This window comes from Nicotiana attenuata, unplaced genomic scaffold (genome assembly GCF_001879085.1).
Source record: "Nicotiana attenuata strain UT unplaced genomic scaffold, NIATTr2, whole genome shotgun sequence".
In the NCBI taxonomy this organism is placed as follows: Eukaryota; Viridiplantae; Streptophyta; class Magnoliopsida; order Solanales; family Solanaceae; genus Nicotiana; species Nicotiana attenuata.
The window spans coordinates 517,868-536,734 of record NW_017670557.1 but is presented as its reverse complement, the minus strand read 5'-3'; the positions used below and the strand labels follow the sequence as shown (position 1 = coordinate 536,734).

At 38.3% G+C, this 18,867-nt stretch overlaps 1 long non-coding RNA gene across 1 annotated transcript; it reads left to right on the top strand.

Annotated features, from left to right (window-relative positions):
* The first annotated feature begins 14,867 nt into the window (after window positions 1-14,867).
* On the top strand, window positions 14,868-18,514 carry LOC109240935. The gene is made up of 3 exons (XR_002070169.1): window positions 14,868-15,273; window positions 16,564-16,678; window positions 18,190-18,514. It is a non-coding gene; the product is annotated as an uncharacterized LOC109240935 (long non-coding RNA).
* The last annotated feature ends 353 nt before the right edge of the window (window positions 18,515-18,867 follow it).

Genomic DNA, 18,867 nt, shown 5'->3' with positions numbered 1-18,867 from the left:
CCTTGTTTCAAACCTTGACTTGAGGTAAAAAAGCATTTCCTATTACCATTAACAATAACAGAATACCAAATGCCAGACAATAGATTCATGATCATGCAATTCCAATGTTCAGAGAAACCAAATTTTTTAAGAACTGAAGTAACAAAATTCCAAGAGAGTCTTTCATATGCTTTAGCCATATCAAGTTTCAAAACAACATTACCACCATTATTCTTATTAGTAATGTATTGAACAATTTCCTGTTCTAAGAGGATATTTTTAAAATTATGCCTATCTTTATCAAAACCACTATGATTAGCACTAATTAATCTAGGCAATAGAGGATTGAGTCTACTAGAGAGAATTTTTGAAATAATCTTGTTAGTGAAATTAGACAGACTGGTAGGACTAAAATCACTAAAGGATAGAGGGGAGTCAATTTTAGAAATAAGCACCAAGCAAGTATGAGTATAATATTTAGTGAGAGGGGGTACCTTTGAAGAAGTCTCAAACAAGGTCATTGATGTCATCTTTGATAATGTCCCAACAGGTATGGAAGAAAGTGGCATTGTATCCATCAGGTTCAACAACACTGGTGGCAGACAAACTAAAGACAGCATGTCTTATTTCATCCATATTAGGCTCTTTATCCAAGTTGTCCCTATCATCTTGAGTGATCTTAGTGGAGATGCAGTTCACTATAGAGAGGTCCAGAGTAGGAGTCGGAAGATTGAAGTTTGAGTTGAAATGCCTAATAGCAGCCTTGGCTATTTTCTCTTCACCTTGAACCCAATTGCCTTTGTGATTTTTAATCCTATTCAATTGCAATCTTCTTCTTTTCTCTCTAAGCTTGCTCTGAAAAAACTGAGTGTTTTTGTCTCCTTCGTCAAACCACTAGATACTAGCTTTTTTTTTGGCTAAGTTGGGAGTCTTGCATATTCAACCATATAATGTATTCAACATGAGCTTTGTTGGTTTCCTCCCTGTCATCCTCAGTATTGTTGGTAGTATCAATTTCCTCTAAATTCTGATTTTTTTCTTCCCATTCAAGGACATGAGCATGAATGTTGCCAATTTCTTCCCTGGACCATTGACTCAATCTTTTAGTAAGTAATTTCAGCTTGGATTGAAGTCTCCACATACTATTGCCATTGATATCCCCTACTTCCTTAACTATATTGAGAAAGCCTTCCTGCTTAGTCCAAAAGTTGAGGAATTTAAAGTAACTAATGTGACTGGTAGAAGTATCAGAAGATTTTATCAGAAAAGGCCTGTGATCAGATCCCGTCCTAACTAGATGTTTAATAGTAGTATTTTGAAATTTCTGAGTCCATTTATCATTGACAAAAACTCTATCAAGCCTTTTCCAAATTCTTTTACTTGGTCTTCTATTGTTGCACCAAGTAAATTTAGAACCGCAATAGCCAATATCAGTAGTACCACAATTATCCATACAGTTTTGGAATTCCAAGATTCTGTGCATCCTATGAGGTCGTCCCCCCAACTTCTCCTAAGGATCAAGAATGACATTGAAGTCCCCTCCAATGCACCAGGGACCATTAATAGAGAGGCTGATGTATTTAAGACTGCTCCACAACTCTCTTCTTTCTAGGGTAGTATATTTAACATAAGTAGCTGTGATGATAATGGGGAGATTGCTTGCACCGTCTTCAACTTTGATAGAAATGTGTTGTTCATGGTTTTCAATGATGGTTGTTTGACTGATATTTTTCCATAAGCACCAAATTTTCCCGTTATCATTGGAAATACACTGTTGATAACCCAGAAGCTTCCTATAGCCATCGATTTTGTCTTTGCTAACTATTGATTCAATGGCCGCAACAAAGATGATGTTGTTGATGTCTATAAATTGTTTTAGCCTGTGGATGGACTTCTTGGACCTTACTCCCTTAATATTCCAAAAGATTGTATTAATCATGTATAACTGGGGGGAGGTAGTATCCTTCTTTTGTAATCTCTTCACAGAGGAAGTATTTCTGTTTTATGTTTCTTGTGAACCTTTCTGGATCTACTTCTTCCCCTGCCTTCAAGTAAGTAATCTTCCTCATCCAGGTTCTCTTTGTTTTGCTTGTTACCTTCATTCTGTTGTAGTACTCCTATTCATTGATGTGGGTCAATCATAGTGTGATCAGTTTCTTTTATTGTGTTGTTGCCTTCATAGTCTTCTTGGTTTTCAAATAACTCAACAACTAATTCTATACCCGGCTGCTCAATTATATTGGTTGGAAGACATGTAGAGCAAGAATTTGATTCCACTTCAATATCTTCTTCTTCTTCTTTTTGATCAGTAGAAACCTCCTGTTGACTTTTATTCCTTGTTAGCTCATTGTAACCACTTGTATCCTCCCCTGTAGGATCATTTGCAGATATCTGGATACCATTAGAAAGCTTGTGAGGAGAGCTTCCATTAATCATCGAGGTAGCTTGATTACTCTAAGTGTTAGTAGTTTGTTTTGCTTCCAACCTGTAGTTTATATCATTTAACCCCTCTATGATTTTAGAGTTGTAACTTGAGGAGCTTCTAGAGGCAGTATCCTGCATGTTCCTATTGTATCTTTGAGCAGATTTGAAGTTCATATTGCTTTTCTTCTTTGGCATCTTTTTCTTCTTACTTTTCTATTTCTTCTTTCTAATTCTTTCCGCAATTGTTGCTGAGTTCCCTTCTCCTCTTTGTTGAGTCTGATGGTCGAGTGTAACTTCCTTCTTGTGTTGTGTCTCCGGAGTTATTTTGTCGCGCTTAGTTCCCTCATTGGTACTGAGGTCTCTTTTGTTGTTGTTCTGAGCCTTAGTAGCCTTCTCTTTCTTGTTATCATCAACTGGTTTATTAACATTCTTCTGAATCCCTTTTTCCTTCACTCTTCTCATTTTGATCTTTGCTAGTGCCTTCTTTTGATTGTGTCAAGCATTCCTCCTCGTTTATTTTCTCTATCTCTGAAACTCTTTTCTTTTCCATAACTCTACAATTCATAAGATTATGTCCAAGTTTCTTGCATTGCTTACAATATTTAGGGATGCCCTCATACTCAATTTTTTGAGTGAAGCCTTTGAGTGGAGCATTTACATCCTTCGATCCCACAAACACACTGTCTACTAAAGGTTTAAGCAGATCCACTTCAACTCGAACTTTAGCCATGCTAGGTCTAGTTTTACCATTGGTGGCAACATCCAACGCAAATGGAGTTCCAACCTCACTACAGATTTGTTTAACATAATTCCAAGTATGCATATTAAAGGGAAGACCAGGTAATAGAATCCACACCGCCACAATGGGAATGTCTTCGTCTGGACGGAAGCCTGGGGTCCATTTTTGAAGCCACGTCTGAAGCCCGTCAATTTCCACAATTCTTCTGTACCAAATCGACTTGAAATCATCTTCATTAGTAAAGTCTAAGAAGACAATGTAGTCGTCTTACACCCCAATTTTGACCCTGCCTTTGACTGGGAATCATTTTGTGAATGTAGCCCTAATTTTCTCGATTTTGGGGCCTAGGTTTCAAGAAACGACAGTGAGTCTACATTCCTCAGCCATAACCCCATAATAAGCTGTAGCCTTGAAGTTTACTGCTAGCATCCCATTGTGTGTGGTATGTCGAGCAATAACAGCTTCTCTTGGGTGTCTAATTTTTGGAGGAGGTAGAGAAGTAGCGGTGGTGATTGCAGTTGCATATGAAGAATTTTCGGGAATTGATTCTGTATCGCACAAGCAGTAGCATCTTTTTAAGTATCTATATGCGCCGGTTGGCCATCGTCCGACGGGGCCATGTAGGTGGAGCGTGGCGCTGACGCGCTGACAGAGCTTATAAGGTAGCCAACAGTAATAATATACGGAGAGAGTTTCTAGAGAGAGAATTATTGTGCTTTTTATGTTATATATGCAGTGACTACTGATTATATTAACATCTCTCTATATATTTTTTGGGAACTAAGGGTGGGCTCTTGATAAACTAACTACCACCGAAAGCAGATTCATACGAATTTTTAATTCATTAATATATACCTGCTGTAAATTCTCACGTAAATGCTATCGTTCTTTCTACGATAAAGCAAATAATAAGAGTACTAGTGTATACGGTGGAAATCGAGGATACCCGATTTCGTTCCCTGATAGAAAAAGTGGTACCACGTCGGAAGGCCAGGATGTCGAGTTCGGGGTTCCTTTCCAAGATCGAGGCCGATATCACTTACCGAGGTCAGAAGAGGGCATAGTTCGAGATAATGCCGGTGTAGTTCAGTAACGGAAAGAGCGAGATATTGGCAACAGACCGATGATCATGGCATGAATTTCGGAATGGATTGATCCTTGACGGTTAACCAGTTGTCAAATATGATTTTCTACTATAATTAGAAGTGTATCTTATTTAGGACTCCCCTATTATATAAAGAGAGATCACATTCATTTGTAGGCATCATTGTTCAATGACAAGAAAATATACGCTCATTACTTTCTTGCTATTTCAATTATTGTTCATCAGAGTTGCTTTATCATTTGCTATTCCTATTATCACATCTCGAGACTACCTTAGTTCGAGGTCGAGATTTGGCTTGCATACCGGTTTGATCTATTTTATTCTCTAATTTATCTATTTAATTCCTTGTTTATCAATTGGTATTGGATTAAATCACATATCCTTAAAATCACAATATAAGTTTAATTGTTACTCAAATTTAAGGGTAAACAGTTTGGCGCTCACCGTGGGGCTAAGGATAATAGTGATTGTTTAAGTGTTGATTCTGACAACACACGTTATTTCACACTTAATCTTGCCAAGTATTTTTGCTCTTAGGTTAAAGCAAGTCAAACTCACAAAACGCACCCGTACATGGTGATGATGGTCTCAGATTTCATGCGGAAAATGACAATGTAATTGCTCCAGGAGCCGGGGTGCCACTGGCTAATATCGAGGGAGCACCGGTTGCTGATCCAATCGATATCAGTTCACATGTTGCTCTAAATACGGACCTAGGCGCGGACCCGAAGGGAGTGTACGCAGGGAAGGCCGATGTGGTGGTCAAGGTACACAGGGTATAGGAGACGGAGGAGTTAGTCTCCAGGTGATATTCGAGATGCTACAGGCTCAGCAAGCCGCTATCGCTCAGTTGTAGAATCAACATAGGACTCCAAGTGGGGTTGATCCATAAATCACTCGTCGTACCGAGCCAGTGCCAGAAAGGTATAATGCTAGAGAATCAGGGACTGATCCTGCAATAATAGAAATGCTCGAGGAGCTCACCAAAAGAATTGAGTCAGGAGAGAAGAAAATCAAAGATAATGATAAAAAAATGGAAACATACAACTCTCGAGTTGATCAGATACCGGGGGAACCCGCGATCCTAAAGGGTTTGGATTCGAAAAAGTTCGTGCAGAAGCCTTTTCCTCATAGTGCGGCTCCGAAGCCCATTCTTAAGAAGTTTCGTATGCCGGATATACCTAAATACAACGGGACCACCGATCCTAATGAACACATCACTTCGTACACGTGCAGAATAAAAGGGAAATTACTTAGAAGATGATGAGATTGAGCCTGTTTTGTTCAAAAACATTTGGGGAAACTTTATCAAAGGGAGCAATGATTTGGTATCACCATCTGCCACCAAATTCCATCGACTCATTTGCCATGTCAGCAGATTCTTTTGTGAAGGAACACGCTGAGGCCATAAAAGTTGCAACAAGAAAATCAAACATTTTCAAGATAAGACAAAGGGATAACGAGATACTTAGGGAGTTCGTATCCCGATTTCAAATGTAACGCATGGAGTTGCCACCGGTCACAGATGGTTGGTCCGTTCAAGCTTTCAACCAAGGGTTGAACGAGCAGAGTTCTATAGCATCACGATAGTTGTTGAACACAATTTAGTCGAGTATCCAGCCGTAACTTGGGCAGATGTGCACAATCAATATCAATCGAAGATCAGGGTTGAGGACGACCAATTAAGAGCCCCTTGCGGTTCACTACATCCAAACAGGTCGGCAGTTAAAACCTAGAGGGATGTCGACAGGGAGCCAAGGTCGAACAGAGAACGATATCGACCATATACCGCAAATCAAAGGAACAATGGTTCAGGGCGCAATTCCGCCCGTAATGATCGAAGAAGTGATCGATAACAGAACTCTGGGGGACTTATGAGCAAAAGTGGTTTTGATAAACATGTCGATCCCATAGAGGCACCTCGATTATCGGAATATAACTTTAGTGTCGACGCGTCGGACATTGTATCGGCAATCGGAAGGATCAAAGATACTAGATGGCCTAGACCCATACAGATGGATCCTTCCCAAAGAAATCCAAATTTGATATGCAAGTAGCATGGCACGCATGGTCACAAGACTGAGGATTGCAGGCAATTAAGGGAGGAGGTATCCCGTCTATTCAACGAGGGCCACTTTTGAGAGTTCCTCAACGATCGAGCTAAGAATCATTTCAGAGAAAGGGACGCCAATAGTTAAAATGAATAGGAGGAACCCTAACATGTCATTCATATGATCGTCGGTGGGGTCGATATTCCACAGGGACCCATATTCAAACAGGTATCAATCACCAGGGAGAAACGAACCCGAGATTATGTGCCCGAAGGCTCCTTATCATTCAATGACGAAGAGGGAGAAGGCATTTCTCATCCACACAACGATGCTCTGGTAATTTCTATCTTATTAAATAAAGTTCAAGTTAAGCGTGTTTTAGTGGATCCAGGTAGCTCAGCGAATATCATCCGATCAAGGGTCGTGGAACAGCTCGTCCTACAAGATCAAATCGTGCCCGCAACTCGGGTCTTAAACAGCTTTAATATGGCCAATGAAGCAACTAAAGGGGAGATTATTTTTCCGCTGAACGTGGTTGGAACTGTTCAAGATACCAAATTCCACGTGATCGAGGGCGACATGAGATACAATGCCCTACTCGGAAGGCCTTGGATCCACAACATGAGGGCAGTCCCCTCGACTCTCCACAAAATGATGAAATTCCCGACGACGGACGGTGTAAAAACAGTATACGGGGAGCAACATGCTGCAAAGAAAATGTTTGAGATTGATGAGGCAATGCCGATATCGACGTTATTAACCTCTAAAAGGCCGAGCATCAAAGGTAAACAGAAAGCCAAATAGAAATCACAGCCACTAACCCGACCGAATCGAGGAAGCAGGGGATAGAAGAAGAAGAAGAAGAGGATTTTCTGACTCCTCAAACTTTTATCTTTCCCGAAGTTTCGGACGCCACCAAATCAACGGTCGAAGAGCTGGAACAGGTTATATTAATTGAGTACTTGCCCGAGCAAAAGGTATACCTGGGAACGGGATTAACCCCCGAACTTAGGAGAAAGCTTATTTAATTTTTTTTTGATAACATAGATTGCTTTGCTTGGTCCCATTTAGACAGAACAGGGATCCCACAGGAGATAATGACGCATCGGCTAAGCCTTGACCCCAGGTTCAACCGGTGAAACAAAAAAGAAGGCCCCAGTCCGAGGTAAAGCACATATTCATAAAGGACGTGGTAACTAAACTTCTCAAAATAGGGTCCATTCGGGAGGTAAAATATCCCGAATGGTTAGCCAATGTAGTCGTAGTCCCTAAAAAGGGGAACAAATTTAGAATGTGTGTAGATTATAAAGATTTAAACAAAGCGTGCCCCAAAGGTTCTTTTCCACTGCCTAACATCGATTGCATGATCGATGCCACGGCTAGCCACGAGATCTTTACCTTTCTCGATGCCTACTTCGGGTACAATTAAATTCAGATGAACCCGGAAGACCAGGAAAGACTTCATTTATCACCATGCATGGAACGTATTGTTATAATGTAATGCCCTTCGGGCTAAAAAATCCAAGAGCTACTTACCAACGCCTAGTAAAAAAATCTTTGAAGGTCAAATAGGTAAGTTGATGGAAGTTTATATCAATGACATGCTAGTTAAGTCCCTGCGCAGAGGGCCATTGGGCTCATTTGCGAGAAACGTTCGAGATTTTGAGGAAATATAACATGTTCTCAACCCCGGGAAAATTCCTGGGCTTCATGGTGTCGAATCGGGGGATCGAGATCAACCCCGATAAAATCAAGGCCATTGAGGACATCACCGTTGTGGACAGTGTAAAAGCCGTGCAGAGGCTGACTGGACGAATAGCTACATTAGGCCGATTCATCTCGCGGTCATCGGATCAAAGCCACAAATTTTTCTCTCTGCTAAAAAAGAAGAACGATTTCACCTGGACCCCGTAATGCCAACAGGCATTAGAGGAACTAAAGCGATACCTATCGAGCCCACCACTGCTTCACACTCCAAAGGCAGATGAGAAACTTTACTTATACTTGGCAGTATCGAAAATCGCGGTAAGTCCTAGTTCGAGAAGAGCAAGGTACGCAATTTCCCGTTTATTATGTAAGTTGAACCCTAGGAGAAGCAGAAACTAGATATCCACACTTAGAGAAATTGGCACTTGCATTGATAAACGCCTCTAGAAAGTTAAAACCGTACTTTCAATGTCACCCCATATGTGTGTTAACCACTCCCACTTCGTAATATTTTGCACAAGACCGAACTATCGGGCCGATTGGCCAAATGGGACGTCGAACTCAGTAGGTATGATATCGATATCAACTCCGGATGACCATTAGGTCTCAAATTTTGGCGGACTTTGTGGTCGATTTCACGCCAACCCTCGTACCTGAAGTTGAAAAAGAACTTTTGTTAAAATCAGGCACATCATCGGGGGTATGGAGCCTTTTCACAGACGGTGCTTCGAATGTGAAGGGGTCCGGGCTAGGCATCATTTTGAAGTCGCTCACGGGTAGCACTATTAGGAAATCTATCAAAACTTCTAGGTTGACTAACAATGATGCCGATTACAAGGCCATGATTGCAGGTCTCGAGCTAGCTAAAAGCTTGGGAGCAGAAGTATTGAAGCCAAGTGTCACTCTTTACTGGTGGTGAACCAAGTAAACAAAACCTTTGAAGTTCGAGAGGATAGAATGCAAAGGTATTTGGACAAGCTGCAGGTAACTTTGCACCATTTCAAGGAATGGACTTTACAGCAAGTACCTCGAGAACAAAATAGTGAGGCCGATGCACTCGCAAATTCGAGGTCATTGGTCGAGGAAGATGAGATCAGCTCGGAGACTGTCGTTCAACTCTCGAGGTCTGTGATCGAGGAAGGTCATGCCAAGATAAACTCTACAAGCTTAACCTGGGATTGGATGAATAAATATATTGAATACTTGGAGTACGGAAAGCTCCCATCGGACCCTAAAGGGTCGAGGGCCTACGAACCAAAGTTGCTCGATTCGCATTAGATGAAGATGGAACATTATACAGAAGGACATTCGATGGACCATTGGCAGTATGTATAGGACCAGGAGACACCGATTATGTTTTACGAGAGGTCCATAAAGGCACTTGTGGGAACCATTCCGGCGCCGAATCACTGATTCACAAAATCGTTAAAGTAGGATACTACTGGGATAACATGGAAAAAGACACTAAGGAGTTTGCTCGAAAATGTGATAAATGTCAAAGGTTCGCACCGATGTTCCATCAGCCCGGAGAACAACTCTATTCAATCATATCCCCGTGGCCATTCATGAAATGGGGGATGGATATCGTCGGCCCTCTGCCAACAACCCCAGGTAAAGCTATGTTCATTTTATTTATTACTGGCTATTTCTCTAAATGGGTTGAAGCACAGGCATTCGAGAAAGTGAGAGAGAAAGAGGTTATAGACTTCATCTGGGATCACATCGTATGTCGATTTGGAATACCTGCCGATATAGTGTGTGACAATGGAAAACAATTTATCGGCAGCAAGGTAACGAAATTCCTCGAGGACCATAAAATAAAAAGGATATTATCAATGCCGTATCATCCTAGTGGGAACGGACATGCCGAGTCGACGAACAAAACTATCATTCAAAACTTAAAGAAAAGGTTGAACGACGCTAAGGGGAAGTGGAGAGAAATTTTACTCGTAGTCCTTTGGGCATATCGAACAACATCAAAGTCTAGCACGGGGGCAACCCTGTTCTCCTTAGTATATGGCTCCGAGGCCTTGATTCTAGTCGAAGAACCAAGCGCCAGCTTTCGACATGCAATGGAAGAATCAAATCACTCTATGAATACTAGCCTCGAACTATTAGATGAAAAACGAGAAGCTGCACTTGTTCGGATGGCTGCCCAAAAGCAAAGAATCGAGAGATATTATAATAGAAGAACCAACCTTCGCCACTTCGGAATCAGGGACTTAGTTCTGAGAAAAGTCACCTCAATACCCGAGATCCGAACGAAGGGAAATTGGGCCCAAATTGGGAAGGACTATATCGGGTCCTCGGTGTCATTGGAAAGGGATCTTACAAACTTGGAACAATGGTGGGCGAACAATTGGAATATATCACTCCTCAAACGGTATTATTGCTAAGGTATGACTTTCACCCTTTCCATTTGTATTTAATACTAACTTATTATAGGTGTTCGATCGAAGACGTCGAGAAACTCTTCAACACGAGGACCTTAGGTTTTAAAGTACGCGTAGCACTCTTTTTCCCTTAGATCGGTTTTTATCCCAAATTGGTTTTTCCAGCGAGGTTTTTAACGAGGCAACAATTATGTGCTACCTGAGGAAAACTCAACAGTATCCAAGGCTTCTTTACAATCAACCTCGAATACCGAGGGGCATCACCCTCGGATGTTATATTTTCGAGGAAAATACTTCATGTCAAAGGGTCTCGATAGAAAAACTTTGTAATGGGCCAAACAGTCAAATGAACCATGTCCATATAGATTAGTCAAGCCCCGATGGCAAAACATGTACGCATGTATAAATTATTCAAGGAAGCATTCTTTCTATATCAAACATCTTGTATCTTAAAGAAAATTTTTGTCACGCCCCTAACCTGGGGAGGCGTGGCTAGCACCCGGTGCCGAGCTGGCCCGAGCTAACCACTCTGTAACTCATAATCATTCGATCATAACTAGAACATACATAGGTCGAGTTGGTTGAACTCATTCCTTTTGTAACTATCATGGGCCAACATGGCCACAACTCATAATGTACAACTGTAAGTGGACAACATTGTATCACTGAACCACTTTTCTTAAAACATGAATACATATGGGCCGTCAAGGCCTCTGACATACTGTACAAAATGAACCTCTGTCTATAAAGCCTCTAAGATTATTTGACATCAAATAGGACAGGGTACCGGCCTACCCATAAGTCTGAAGTAAAACTCTAACACGATGGCTCATAGACTCGGCTGCACTCCGAATGAGGTGGAGTCTTACCGATCCTTCGCTGAATGCTAGCCTCGTCTACTATGAGGGTTCATCAAATTGATTACTTATACCTGCAGGCATGAATGCAGCGTCCAAAATAAAAGCACGTCAGTACGAATAATGTACCGAGTGTGTAAGGCATGTAAATAAGTATATAAAGGACATGAAAGAAACATGGAGTACATGACTCAACCTGTAAGTCTGGATAACCCCGTATATCATTTAATACTTATAATGTCATGCATATGCGTATGAATGCCATGTCGTACATAGGTACATGTGCTCATAACATCATCAAGCCTCCGAGGGCATCCCATCATATCATCTCGGCCACTTTGGGCAAAATCATCAACGTATACCAGCTGATCAGGTGGTGGTGCGTATATAACGCCATAACCTTTCCCATATCCCATATACATATATATATATATATATATATATATATATATATATATATATACACGCGTATATAACACCATTTGGTCATGGGTCAATGTGCATGTATAAATGCATGTAATGCATATGAAATACGTTAATAAGATCTCTCGGTACGTCATAAGATCATTATGCCTCTGATTAATATCATGAAGTAAATTTTACCAACTTACGTATTTTTGAGACCCATGAACAGACGATAGAATAATAAGACATATGAGAATTCAAGAACATAGACATCTCTTATACTTCTATGAATAGATTCATTTATGGAACTTGTGCATTTGCTCGTTTCATTCATGTCGTATAGATCATGCCAAAAAGAAAGGAGGGATAGCCTTAACATACCTGACCACTAAGCTTATACGTATCAATCAACACCCATCCAAAATGAGTTAAAGTCAGCTATATGGATCTTCTGTATCTTCCGCCCTCCTTAGGTCCATTCCATGAACTAAATAGAGTATCTTCCACTACATTTTATGTAATTTGACGACTATCAACCTATCGCAGCTCACCTTACTAATCAAGCGCACTCACCTGTCACTACACTCTCCATACCATCTTTTTTTCTTCATGCCTCCCTCTTTTCCAAAAATGCATCAATGTTGGGGGAGACAAATTTTGGTGTATTTGGGAGGGGAGAAATCTCAGTTGCTTTGAGGGAACCATTACTGCCATATATGTGCTAAAGGCTAGATGGCTAGAGAATCTTATTTGTTGGTGTTAACTTGAACATGTAAATAGTGTTGACAAATTCTTGGATTTTGTTAACTCCTTGAATTACACAAAGTGATTAAAGGGACACCGTACAGGAGCTATTTTTTGCTAAGATGTTTCAACTTTTGAGCATGTACTGGATGCCATTTAATGGAAGTTCTCATTTACCTGATAAGGAAAGTAAACAGGAAGATCCCGTCACTTCCGATTTCCATTTGGAGCTTTCGTTATTTTTTTGGAAGACTTTAAACATAATTTTGTATATAAGCGGTATGTGCCTACTTAGTAGATGTATGCCACGTTTTATAAAAATGCAAGAGTCACTTAGTTTATGTTATAAGGCTGCCACGTTATTCACTTATTAGGTAATTAGTTAATGTTCCGTTACACGGTAATTAAGCAATTACCCGCATAATTAAGAATTATTTCAAATTACTTAAAATTTTATTTATTTTTAATACACTTTATACATCCTACTATTATGGTCATATGGTACCATATAAAATTAATACATACACTATTATTTTATTAAAACATCCATGTAAAATTACATATATTTTCTCAACTTCTAATTTTCCTAATCTCCTATAAAGAATACAAATTTTGGTACGCTTAATTCTTAAAATGGTAAAAAGGTAACCTTCTTTTCTTGTGGGAAAATAATTTCTATTTTTATAATAAAGAAAATCTCATTTATAAACTTTCTCGTATTATGTGTATAATTTACCATATTCGAAAATAGTAATAATGGTAACTATCCAAAATTATACTTATAAAACATTTACTATAATACTCCACTTAAAAGAAAATACCACATTAACATAATATCTAATGGTATATTGTAAACTTACAGGGTCTCATAATAATGATGTCTTAAACCCTCTATAACCTCATAATAAACATAATCCCTTCGAACTTATGTGGATTTAATACACGTTAAAAAAGACTTAGAACTTTACTTAATTTTCAAATTTTGCACATAAATAAACTAATAAATGATCATTCAGCTTCAAGGATTTTTATTCTTCGATTTCCTTGCGTGGGGTATGAGAAATTCTACAATATTTTATCACGTGTAAACAGGAAAAGAGTTTGTATTTTATTGCATATTGATACTACCAAATTCTTTTGACTGAGTCATGATGTAAAATTGGATTTGAGAACAAAATAATACTAGGTCATTAAAACAACGATGTACTTCAAATTTTATTCCCGACTCACTCTTCATTGTAAGGGCTTGCTTACCCAATTCTCATCTTCTTGGTGTAATGTAGAAAACAAATTCTCATCTTTGCCTCCCGGGATAAATTAGTAGCCAAAAGCGGAACAATCTACTTACTCCCTTCAAGCTCATATGGATTACTATGACTTATCCTAGTATTAAAGTACGAGATGTAATAATTTTCTACTATACGAGCTCCATACTTATGATTTTGTGAGAAATGGCTCAAGGGCCAAGCGCAAATATACCTCGAACACTCGGGGACTGTCATCGACGATTGACATATTCGAGTTATCTAAACTCGAATTCATAAGACCTCAAAAAGGCACCCCTCGATCTATAGGCCAAGGCCATCATTTTCGGGGACTAACATTTCGAACAAGTTCGAAGTCTTATTGAGGAATAAGCCCAAGAGGCATACCCAAAGGCTACGGTCTAATTAATGCGGCTCGGAGACGTACGAATCCCGCAATCAAAACAGGCCTTCGAATTCTTTGAAAAACCGGTTAAAAAGGCTACCCTCGGCAAATAATAAAAAGGGGCTTCGATAAAATCAGCCCTCGAAAAACCTTAAGAGGTATCAAATTATCTTAACACAAACGTGCTAAGGCACAAAAAGCAGAGAGGTTTCAAAAATATCAAACCCTCAAAAAATCCAATGGGTAAAAAATACATGCTAAAGCATAGTAAAATTTTTACTAAGTATTTTAAGCCGAAAGAAAGGAATAATAGCCATTTTTAGAGGCCATATCGGCCCGATCTAAAGAGCCTAAGGGCAAATACACTTAGAGTTTGAGATCTTGTTCTCGCTCCATCCGGACCCAAGGGTTCGACTATCCCGAGCCTAAATAAAAAATTATTTGACTATGGCTCAGGGACTCATCATTATTCGACACAGACCCTAAAGGGCATATGCCTTAAGTTCGAACCTTATTCGAACTCGACTGTGGTGACTTCGAGGAGGCCACCCAAAACCAAAGTCTCGAATGAACCGTTCAAAGCATAAGATCGTGCTAAAATTTTACAAGGCAAGAAACATGATGGAAGATAAAATTTGAGAAGACATTCAAAGGGGAAAGTCTCTTTATATTTCTACTATATATAAATGGACAAGTTGTACGAACACAGCTATTACAAGTTGTACAGAAAGCTCTCTGAGTTATACTGTAAATTTGGCTATATTTCATTGGTGATTGGATCTACTTCCCTTTTTTCTATGACACGTGCCCTTACAGTTTTGTTGTGTGGAACAACTGGACTCCACCTTCTCCACTCTACTGACTTTCTCCTGCCATAGTTTCATACCCATTTGGTCCATTCTTTCTTCTTCGGTCTATTTCATTTCTATCATCTTTCTCTATATTCCAATTTCCAATTCTTTCTCTTTTTCCTTGCAACATAATATTTGCTTTAAGTTTTTCCTTTCGTCATTTACAATTAGAGGTTTGAAATGGCCAATTCTGCTAATTCTTATTCTCTATGCATGTAGAATTGTAGATTATGTTCCTGGGGATCAATTCACGTGTAAGGAAGCTTATGTGACAAAGAATGTTCAAGTTCCAGCAGTAGAATATCAAGCAGGCCAAACCAGGAGAAAGGGTTGATTTCAGATTCTCCAATTTCTAAGACGTCCTTCAGGTACATTGCACATTCTTTTCATACCCTTTCAATTTTAGATCCCTTTTTTTGAAAAAATAATTTCAGTGTTCTGCTTTTGTTTAGTTTATTGAGCAGTTGTTCTAGGTAAAAACTACACCTTTAACAATGGATACAAACTTTACAAACATTTCACCTCTATATTCAATTTTTTAACTGACTTATCTTTCTTCTAATTTTGCTTTTGTATCGACTTGGTGCCCACTAAGGTTTCTAATCTTTTTAGTTCTATCCTTCAAAAATCGAATCTTCCCAAGATTATCAAATCGCGAAGGTAATTGCCAAATAAAGAATAAGCTTGACTTTTTTTTTTTTTTTTTGTCATTGTTGTATAGATGTGTCCCTTTGATTTATCTTAATTTAAGTTTTTTTTTTATGGCATTTCATAGACAAATGTGGGTGTCTTAACTTTTCTCTTTGCTGGCAATATAAACTAAACTAGGATGCCTCAATTTGTCGTATGCATAACCGAAACTTATATGATATATTAACTATGGATATGGTACAAATAAATTTACTATTCATGTAATACCTATTAGAACATAAAGTTTTATTTGGATGGAATTCACCCTAATGATTGTACTGCTTTGTCCTTATTTGGTATTTTCAAGTCTAATAACTACTTAAGCAGAAAGAACTCAAATATTGTTAATTGTGTCTTGAACTTAAACATATATCCTCTCCAACCATCATTATTCATCTCACTTATTCCATAAGTGAGTACCAAGACAATTATTTAATATCATTTTCTCCCTTTTCCTATATTTTTTCTATGTTTCCCTTTGCATATGTTTTAAAATGTTTAAGCTTCATTGCCATTTGGAATCCATCCTTGAAATGACTTTTTACTCAAAAGATGATGTGACATTTAATCTGGAAAGTTATATAAGTCTTCTCATATTTTAAGCCTAATTACTTTTATTATCTATTAATGTTGCAAGCTAGAGTTCCGGGTAGCTAGGTACTGAATCACCGATACTATTGAGCTATACTTTAAGTTTGTATTTCATTTGGATATAGTGACTGAAAGTACAAGTGATGAATTGATCTTGCCATAGTGACTAATTTACTTGGTTAATTATCTTGTTGATAGTTTGGTTTGTTCTTCTGTTAGTTCACTACATGAATGCACAAGGATTATCAAGTTTATGTATATTTATAAGTGGGAAGTATAATTGCATTCAAATAATGCGATCTTTTAATATATAAAAAGTATGTATTATAGATGTACTCCCATGTTGAATAGCTTCAACTTGCTTTCGTTTTTCTTAGTGTGTAAATTAAAACTTCTGAGGCAAACCCGGGAAAAGGACTTGCCATGGTCATGGAGGACTTGAAGCTTCTCCTTTATCACTTCAAATAGCCAATTATGTGACTATTTATCATGGTACCTTTCGATCCCTCAACACATTTTTCACGTATTTATATTTATTGTTATGATGGTAAGGCCTAACTCTCTGCATGTAGTTTCTTGAAACAACCATTGTTGGATGTGCTTGCTTTAGTGCTTTAATTTATTTGTTTCATCGCTATCAAAATATAGTTACACGTCTAGAGATCAGCTCTTTCCTCAATAATATATGTTCCACATGTGGTGTAAAGGAATCGAATCAACCAAGTCTGGGATAGCTAAAAGAAATTCTGAGTGAAGAGATAGTAATCTGATGCATGAAATGACTACTGATTGAGGAGGTTTTATATTCATATTTGTGAAAGTTCTAGCTTTAATCACTCTTGACCTACACTACGGACGCTACTGATGTTACCTATAGTTTGTGACGAGTAATTTGCATTTCGTTACGTAGATAGGGTGATTTTTGGTACAATAGCATGTACTATTTATACTTCCGGATTTAACTACTTCAATAAATTATACCATTGTTAGATATTAAGTTTTATTTGTAAATTACATCAATTTCTAGAAAGTATGTCTTCTGAAAACATAGAATGAAAAGAGACATTGAGAGAGAAGAATGAAGCAGAAGAAGCATATAACAATTTATGGCGAAAAATAAAATACGTTTCATCGATTTAATCAAATCAGAGACATTCAGGAAGAGTATAAGAAAATAATTAGAGTAAAGGATTTGGCAATGAAGAATCAAGAAACGGGCAGAAAAAGCAATACACGTGTCTGTAGGAGAGGGCAAAAAGAAGCAATGACCAATGAGAGAGAGACGAGTTAACAGTATAAACTACAATACTTTTGGTACAAACTTTTATTGTTATGGAGATATTTCATGTTGTGTGTGTTTATCTACTAAGATTGAGGACAAACAAAAAAGATGTTTTAGCAGGCTTACTGTGGAATGTAAGGTAATTTGACATGGTATGACTTTGTTAGTTTTGGTGTGTATACGTCTTTGTACATTGAATATAATGTGTTACAAATTTGATGAACTTATAAAAGAAGTGCAAGATGCCAAGTACAAACCAAAAATTTGAGGGAGAAACATATCACCTAAGCATGTAATCTAGGTTGAGTGCATTTCTCACAAAATAGCCATTAATGTTACATGAATGAGACTTTGTGTCTGATTATATCTTCTTCAATGTTTCATGAAATGTGAATTATTCTTATTTGTTGATTTAGATTGAGACTGATTATTCATCAAAGAAAGGTTGAAAAGAGTCTGATGACTGAGGTATCTATTTGTCTCTTGAGCAATAGTAGCTCCCACAATATAAATATGCTAGAACTTTACCTTATCCTCTTCTCTAAAGGGGTATAACTTGACACTTGGGTATGACACTCTATAGTTTATTTGGGAGGATCATTGGTTTGTGTCCCCCTCCCTCTCATCTCATGCTAATATTTAAATTCTTGCTATGGGACTTTTATCAGTTAATGTTTTCTTTTTTCAAAAATGTTTAATTTCTTACTCTCTTTTGGAATAGGAATGGAGTTTCTTTGAAGGAACAAAGGGATGTTTCCAGCAACGAGCAACCTCAACAGTACTCTATATGGCTCTTAATTGGACTATGTGATTTCTTTTGCTCATGATGTAAACACTGATATTAACATGATGGTTAGGAGATGCCCGCGAACAAGCGATATGTTTGGGTTTGATTTTGCAAGTGTATTATAAGGAAAGTAAAAGAGAACAGAATATTTACTTAGTTCGATATGAGATGAGACTGGGGAGTGGGGACTAATATATAGTTTTCTATGTTTGTCAATATCTTAGCATTACTATATATGGCTCTTGGTTGGACTATGCGATTTCTTTTGTTCATGGTATAAACCTTGATATTGACATGATGGATAGGAAATCCTCGTGAACAAGTGATATGTTTGGGTTTGATTTTGCAAATGTATTATAGGTAGAAGCAAATGTATTATAGGTAGAAGGGAATGGAATATTTACTTGGTTCTACATAAGACTAGAGAGCTAGCATCTACTCCAGTTCCTATGTTTATCACTATTTATTAAGGGTAGAAATATACGTCTCTATGTGGGGAACTGGGGTTATTCTAAAACTATTTGTTGCTATGTAGTATCTCAATCCTATATAAGATTACACACGACCAAAACTGTATCAGCATTCAAGTTATTGTGCCTGTGCTCAGCACGG